The sequence below is a fragment of the Schistocerca americana genome, chromosome 3 (genome assembly GCF_021461395.2).
Source record: "Schistocerca americana isolate TAMUIC-IGC-003095 chromosome 3, iqSchAmer2.1, whole genome shotgun sequence".
NCBI classification, from domain to species: Eukaryota; Metazoa; Arthropoda; class Insecta; order Orthoptera; family Acrididae; genus Schistocerca; species Schistocerca americana.
This window is the reverse complement of record NC_060121.1, coordinates 550,935,944-550,943,186: the sequence shown is the minus strand read 5'-3', so window position 1 is coordinate 550,943,186 and position 7,243 is coordinate 550,935,944. Positions and strand designations below refer to the sequence as shown.

General features: G+C 37.4%; 1 non-coding gene across 1 annotated transcript; it reads right to left on the bottom strand.

Annotated features, from left to right (window-relative positions):
* Positions 1-1,628: 1,628 nt before the first annotated feature.
* Positions 1,629-1,702, bottom strand: Trnat-ugu. The gene has a single exon. It is a non-coding gene; the product is annotated as a tRNA-Thr (tRNA).
* Positions 1,703-7,243: the final 5,541 nt, after the last annotated feature.

Genomic DNA, 7,243 nt, shown 5'->3' with positions numbered 1-7,243 from the left:
ACTGTATTAAAGCATTAACTTTGAGATATTGTTTTTATTTAATGAACCCTGAGCCTTATTCAGAGTAAGCTTAAATTAGCTATTTCATTTATTGATCAATGTGCTCTTACTATGTGACAGCAATATTTTATGTTTTATTCTTTTAATGATAGTTTAGGATTTATTGAAATATAATTTCAGTCTTTTCAGAGCTATATATTCACTGCTCTGTAATAGTCTATAAGCATGATTATTACTGTAAATTTAATTAGCTTTTTAGAAAAATACCATGCATATTTATGCTTTGTTTCTTTTTTTCAAAGCCTAAAAATGTGTTAGGCTTGTTGAGTTTCCTAGAGTGTCGAGTTATCGAGAGTCCAGTTTTCAGAGTTCTAATGTTGATCGTACGACTCTAAAATGCTTAAAAACCCTTCAAAACTCACTGTTTTCATCTAAAATTTAGAAAATTTTCTGGGGCAACACCCCCAGTGTGCCCCCCCCCCCCCCTCCCAATAATTTTTATAAGTCGGCACCCCTGTCTGTATCCCTCCTTTTTCTTTTCTCAGTATCTTTAAAGAAGGTAGCTTATATCAGAATAAAAGGCTTCTATAGGGAGAAAGCAATACGTAATGTAATGTCACAAAATCAGTTTTATTAGAACTTAACCAGAAAAATTATGGAGATGAAAATTTCTGTGAGCTGATTTTGTAAATCATGAAATTATACTAGGAAAATTATAGGAATTCTCCTTACATAAATGGAAGCACATCTTAATGACAGGAAACAGAGTGACATCTTAACAAATGACACTACAGAAATAAAATTAAACTTGAGTTTGGGAAACATTTAATTTTTTCCAAATTATTCAATACTTGGCTCATTCTCACTTTTTGATCTATAAAAATGATTTTCTAAAGACAATGAAGGACTTTTCAAAAACTATACTAATAAAGAGCCCAAACACATTACCAAACACAGTTAGAAGAATAAAAAACATATTTACAACTGGTTTGCAGCAAACAATTTAACTCTTAATATTACAAAGATCCATAATATAAAATTCAAATAGCCTATATGTAGACATGGCCTTCTGGCACTTGGCAACATTTCTCATTGTATTTCCAGCATATAATGAATATTTTAATTTAGTAGTGCCCTGTGGCATAATGTTATGAGACAATGCAGGTGAGGTAGAAAAAGTACATATTTATTCTACAGAAGTGTGTAGTTAAAACCTTACATAAAACAGATAGCTCAATGTTTTGCAGAAGCCTTTTTAGGGACTTTGGGATTTTTACACTCACATACTAATATATTTGCTCTGTAATAGTATTAATGGTTAATAACAATAGCAAATTTAGTATGAACTGTGAAATTTACAGTCATAATACAAGAAGTAAAAATAATTCATATGTGGATTATGCATCACTGTCTAGGGTTCAGACTGGAGTTTTATATTCCAGTGCAAAAGTCTTTATTAAGCCAAAAATCCTGGCATGTTAAGCAGATTGAAACTGTGTAGTACACTGTGACAGAAAGCTGGAAATATGCCTTTCACAGACAGTGCTATCACTTAAATTACAATGAAATGAATGCTCCTAGCTGCATACAGGCATTGATATATGTCAACAGTGACAGCTAAAAATGTGTGCCCCAACTGGGACTCGAACCCAGGATCTCCTGCGTACATGGCAGATGCTCTGTCCATCTGAGCCACTGAGGACACAGAGGATAGAGTGACTGAAGGGACTTATCTCTGGTACGTCTCCCGTGAGACCCACGTTTGCACCTTATTGTCCTGCACTATATTCATAGTGCCCCTTGCCCATTATACTCATTACTCACGGCTTTACTGCCAATTCCCACAAGACTTCATGCACTGTTTGTGCATCCACACAGAAGAAGATGGTCAAATGGCCAGTGAGCCATAACTATATATATGAAGATGGTATCTGTTCTTTCAGACATGTCATGAAAAAGGAAATCCATGACACATTATGTGAGGGTTACATCAAATCAAGTGAAATCTCACGTCAGGCACCCATGCTTGGTGGGAGGCACTATTTTATAGGCATCTTTATGTACACACTGTGCAATCAGAACTAAGAAGAGTGACGTGACACTATCTATGAGTATACTAGAGACACTGCCCAACACATATGTGCAAAGCTTCATTGGATTTTCACTGTGGTTTCAATTTCACGACCAATCATCTCTAGCTTTCTGAAAAGCCCTCTTATAATTTATCAGAATATTTGGACTTTGGGGTGTAAATTCTGGCTAACTCTAACATTCATATAATACTGGTTTTTAACTTTTAAATTAGTTACCCGTATTCTAGAGTTATATTAGAGTCATATGGAATATCATGACGTATGAAGTGACCCCCTCAAACAATCTGTGGAAAGGGTTCTAGGAACCAGCAAGGAAGATAATGAAAACATTTTAACAGACTAAATGTGACTGCAAAATCTCCTACCGTTAATGATGCTTCAGATCATTTCAAATCGAGCCTGAATGTTTTGTACTTGTGGTTTAGGGGTAACATGTTTGACCTATAATCTACACATCCAGGGTTTTGCAGCTGATCCCAGCCAATCTTCAAATTTTTAATAAATATGATTAGTAACAGTGGCAGTAGACTTCCAGTATAAAGAGTCACTCTTGTTCTGTCAGCAACCTTATCAAAGCAGACGGAGCAGCAGACGGAGTTTCAGAGGAACCTCTTGCCCTTGGGGAGGGTAACTCCCTCTAAAAGGTAGTACAATCGGCATGAGGATACAGAAGGTAATAGAAACCACTGCATAAATAGCACACAGGGTGTAATCATAGGACATGTGGCATGTAATCGAAAAAGTGTCATGTGGTCTCTTTATTGGAAAAAGGTTCCAGACTAGTCCCCCATTTACATCTCCAAGAGGGGCTGCCAAGTGAGAAGTGACCATGACAAAAAGACTGAAAAGCCAGCGAAAGGGTAACATTCTATGAGTCAGAGCATGATACGTCAGCAGTCTGAACATGGTATGGAATACAGAAAATCTGAGAAGAACAGAGCAAAGGCTCAGTGTAGATGTTTTGGGGTTCATTGAAGTGAAAAGAAGGAAGATATGGCCTGACAAAGGTAGTGTAATATCAACAGCAGCAGAAAATGGTATAATGGGAGGAGGATTTGCTATGAATAAGAAGGTGGACAGAGAGCGAGTTATTTGTAAATAGTTGAGGGACAGGTTTGTTCTCATCAGAATCAACAGCAGAGCAACACCAGCCGCAATAATTCAGGTATATACGGTGATGTCGTAGATAGAAGGTGAGAAAGTATATGAAGACATTAACTGGGTAATTCTGAGTGTAAAGAGAGATGATAAAGTAATAAATGTGGAAGGCTGGAATGTGATTGGTGGTTTTTAGGGAAAGGAACAGAAGACAAAGACATGGAAGGATATTGGCTTGGTAGTAGGAATGAGAGAACACAAAAACTGATTGAATCCACAGAAGTTATACAAACTTACAATGGGTACAAAGAAGATAATGGTGAAAAAATGTTGGATAACAGAGGAATTCTTGGACTGATTGACAAAAGAAAGAAATAGTACAAAAATGTCCAGTGAACGGCAAGAATACGGCAATGTAACTCACTTATGAATGAAATAAATAGCAAACGCAGGAAAGCAAAGACACATGGCTGCAAGAAAAATGTGAGAGAATTGAAAATGAGTAGTTGTCAGAAGAAAGATTCAGTATACAAGAAAATCAAAACAACCTCCGGAGAAATTAAAAGCAAGGGTGGCAACATTACCAGTTCAATGGGAATTTGAGCATGTGAATTAGAAGTTTGAGTCAAAGTCGTTCCGTGTTTTTCTGTTTTGAAATGCAGTCGAAAACAAATATATTTCACTTAAAATGGCGGTGGAGCTATTTTACGGCAGTTTATGAAAAACAGAAGTCGAAAATGTAGCCTACATCAGTAAAGACTTTGAAATTGCTAACTCTGTATCTGACAATAAGTAAAAACAGAAGTCAGGTTTCAGTAACTGCAATATGTTCGAGCCATCTATAAAACATTTGTGAATGGGCAAACATGATGGAGTAGAGACTGCATTGCTCATTTAGTTCAAACAAGCTGTGTCTTTAAGAATGCACCCATATCAGATCTTTTATTGCTGTAAGGAGCTGAAGGACTTGCAGAAAGAAAAGGACGCTGAATTTTCTGCAAATCCCAGCTGATTGGAAAATTTCAAGAAAAAAAATGGCATAGTGTTGAAAACATTTGTAGTGAGCTAACAAAGTTTTACTGATCACTACTAAACATTGGTTGCAATTATGGGCCGGAGGATAGCTACTCCCTTCCTCTCTATTTCACACACACACACACACACACACACACACACACACACACACACAAAAAAAAAAAAAAAAAAAAAAAAAAAAAAAAAAAAAAAAAAAACCTTTACAAGCTGAACTTGAATCCTGCTCTACTACTCAGTATCAGATTGATGAAATTGGAACTTCTACTGAATACTAAAATAAGTGCAACAAAAAACGTTTGTAGTGAAATCTTACAACTATTTCCTCATTCTCAATGAAACTATTATGGGTTTGGGGTCGAGAGGAATGTTCGATACGAGTCGGCTTTGACTGGCGACTTAATGTTAACGGTTGATTTCACATCACCTTTTGGTGCATACGTTCATAGTTCTGTTGTTAGTTGGCGTAGCTAACGAATTTGAAGGAAAAAAAAAAACAATACTGGTTTGGCTGCACACTGATCTGTAGCTCAGCTCAATGTATAGCTTAGTTTGGAAGGTGATCATTTGGTTGTGAGTTGTCGTTGTCAACCAATTTTATACTTAAAAAGCTTGGTTGTGGTGAGAGACTGCTCTGTTCCTTAGCCCTTTTGACGTTTACGGCGTTTGTCGCATGTTTCCAATGTCACTGGTAAAGCCCGACAAGTCTTATCGAATATCTTTCTAAATCCACACGAGTTTGCCGCCGAACACCACAAGTATTTTACAATCGTGTGATCAAGACATTATATGAACCTTGAAATTTCACTATCGAAAGTAATTTCTCTGAAAAAAATTTACTCACAATCGAAGTGAAAGCACATGTCTCCTTTAGTTTGTTTCCTGCATTTTATGTACGGTACTTAATTCTATATATCATATGATGACGCCAAAGACGATTGCAAATCGTTTTCTCCATGCGAGATTCTATGAGGTACGAGAGTGTCTGGCGTCTCGAGAATCAGAAGATTAAGCTGAGCATACATTCAATGAAATGTCTGGCATTGTTTCTACATAATTAGACTGTTCTACAATATCAGAAGACGAACTTGTTGCGATGTGTACAGGCCGAATAAGGCAGGCGAAGATATTTCGGAGATGGCTTAGAGCTCAGAACATCGCGTCGATGTAGATGACGATGAATTTGACTGTGAAATCAACACTGGAGTTCCCGACCTCACAGCAGAAAAGCGGAGCATCAAGAAAAGTACGCGCAGCCATTCACATTCGCCTTCGAATGACGAAATAAATGATGCGAGGGCCAGTCTCAAAAAATTTCTCGATAGTTTGATACTAAAAAGGCACTACAATAACAGAGTTATTTTCCCAAGACCACTAATATTGTCAAATGTATGTAGACTTTCAGTTTACTGTATTTTCCTACAAGAGTGAATTTTAACGAGATATCGAATTGCTATTCTGTAATGAAATTTGACGAGATGCAAACTATAGTATTATCTCCTTTTTCATGTGCATTGTTTAGCAAGAAATTATTTTAACGCGGAAAAATATTCTGGTCTCCTCAGTTTCTCTCTGTTTATAGAAAGTAAACTAGAAACAAATCCCATAATTATCAATGTGAGTAGATTAGCGCTAGTCATGATTTATTGTTGGTACGGTATATTTTACACAAGTTTCCTTCATTATCTGCTTCTGTTTGTTAATATATAATTTGACTCGTTCCACATCAATGAAGGCTCTCTCGGTCATAACGAATTCCAAGGAACACGGTGTGTGAGTGAAAGAATGTGTTGTGACCTTTTGCAGATTATAAGCTCGACAGCTGCCATTTCCTGAATTTACGGTGCTTCACGTCATGCAGGTTCAAGCCACTTTCTGGCGAGTTGATGCTTCCCGCTAACCCTTCCCTCGAGTATGACAAACACATTACTCCAGCCGAGTCGTTCGGCGGAAGACCAGTTGTTTGCCGAAGGTCAATCGATCTGCAGCCTACAAGGCTCCATGGCCATCCGTTACTGCTACGGAGATATGGAGGTGCTCAGCAACAATTCGTCAACAAAATCCATGCTCTGCAATCCAGTCGCAGATTCAGGGCTCTGGAGGGTTGCAGTTTCTTACTGTCTCCCTTCTCCCCCCACCTCCTCCCGTCCACACATCCAAAAATACAAGTTGCTTTCACCCCAACTCTTAACATAACACAAATGTCTGGGATTTTAATAATAACAATAAAATATCGTAATGTCAGTACTTAGTTCATCACTGCAGCATAATTTGCAAGAAATTGCAATTCGCACAAATATATATTCTGAAACATATTTTTCCAAAATTTGACACATGTTTTTGTTATGCGATAGATTTAAGAGATATAATAGCAGAAAACGCTAACAGTTTTGACATTGTCATAATTTATACCAAATAAATTCGAAGTGTGCACTAAACATTATCACTGCTTCAATTAGTACTAGGCTACGTTGAGAATACAAATCTGCAGACAGTGGCTATGCGAGCATGTAACAACGGTTTGCTGTTTTTGCCAGTTGACTCACGAACCATGTCGGAATTGAAAAAAAAACTTCTGAGGTCATCAGTCCCAGAACTACTTAAACCTAACTAACCTAAGGACATCGCACACATCCATGCCCGAGGCAGGATTCGAACCTGCGACCGTAGCGGTCGCGCGGTTCCATACTGTAGCGCCTAGAACCGCTCGACCACTTCGGCCGGCTTCACGTGGTAACTACTTACGTATTTGTATTAAGGAAATGGTTGATGTTGACGGTTCTGTTTATGTTATCACACTTAAATGTATCTCGTATCTGCGTGAAAAGATGTCACAGATGCAGGTAGACATTACAATATTATGTTAATGCATGTGCATAATGTATATTTTTTTCTTCATTGTAGTACCTTCATTATCCAGCATTATGTGATAAAAATATTGTACACACAGTGGAGAATTTGTTCTTATTGTATTGCATTGTGTGTCATGACAGAATAAAAAATTGTATAAGTTATCGTAA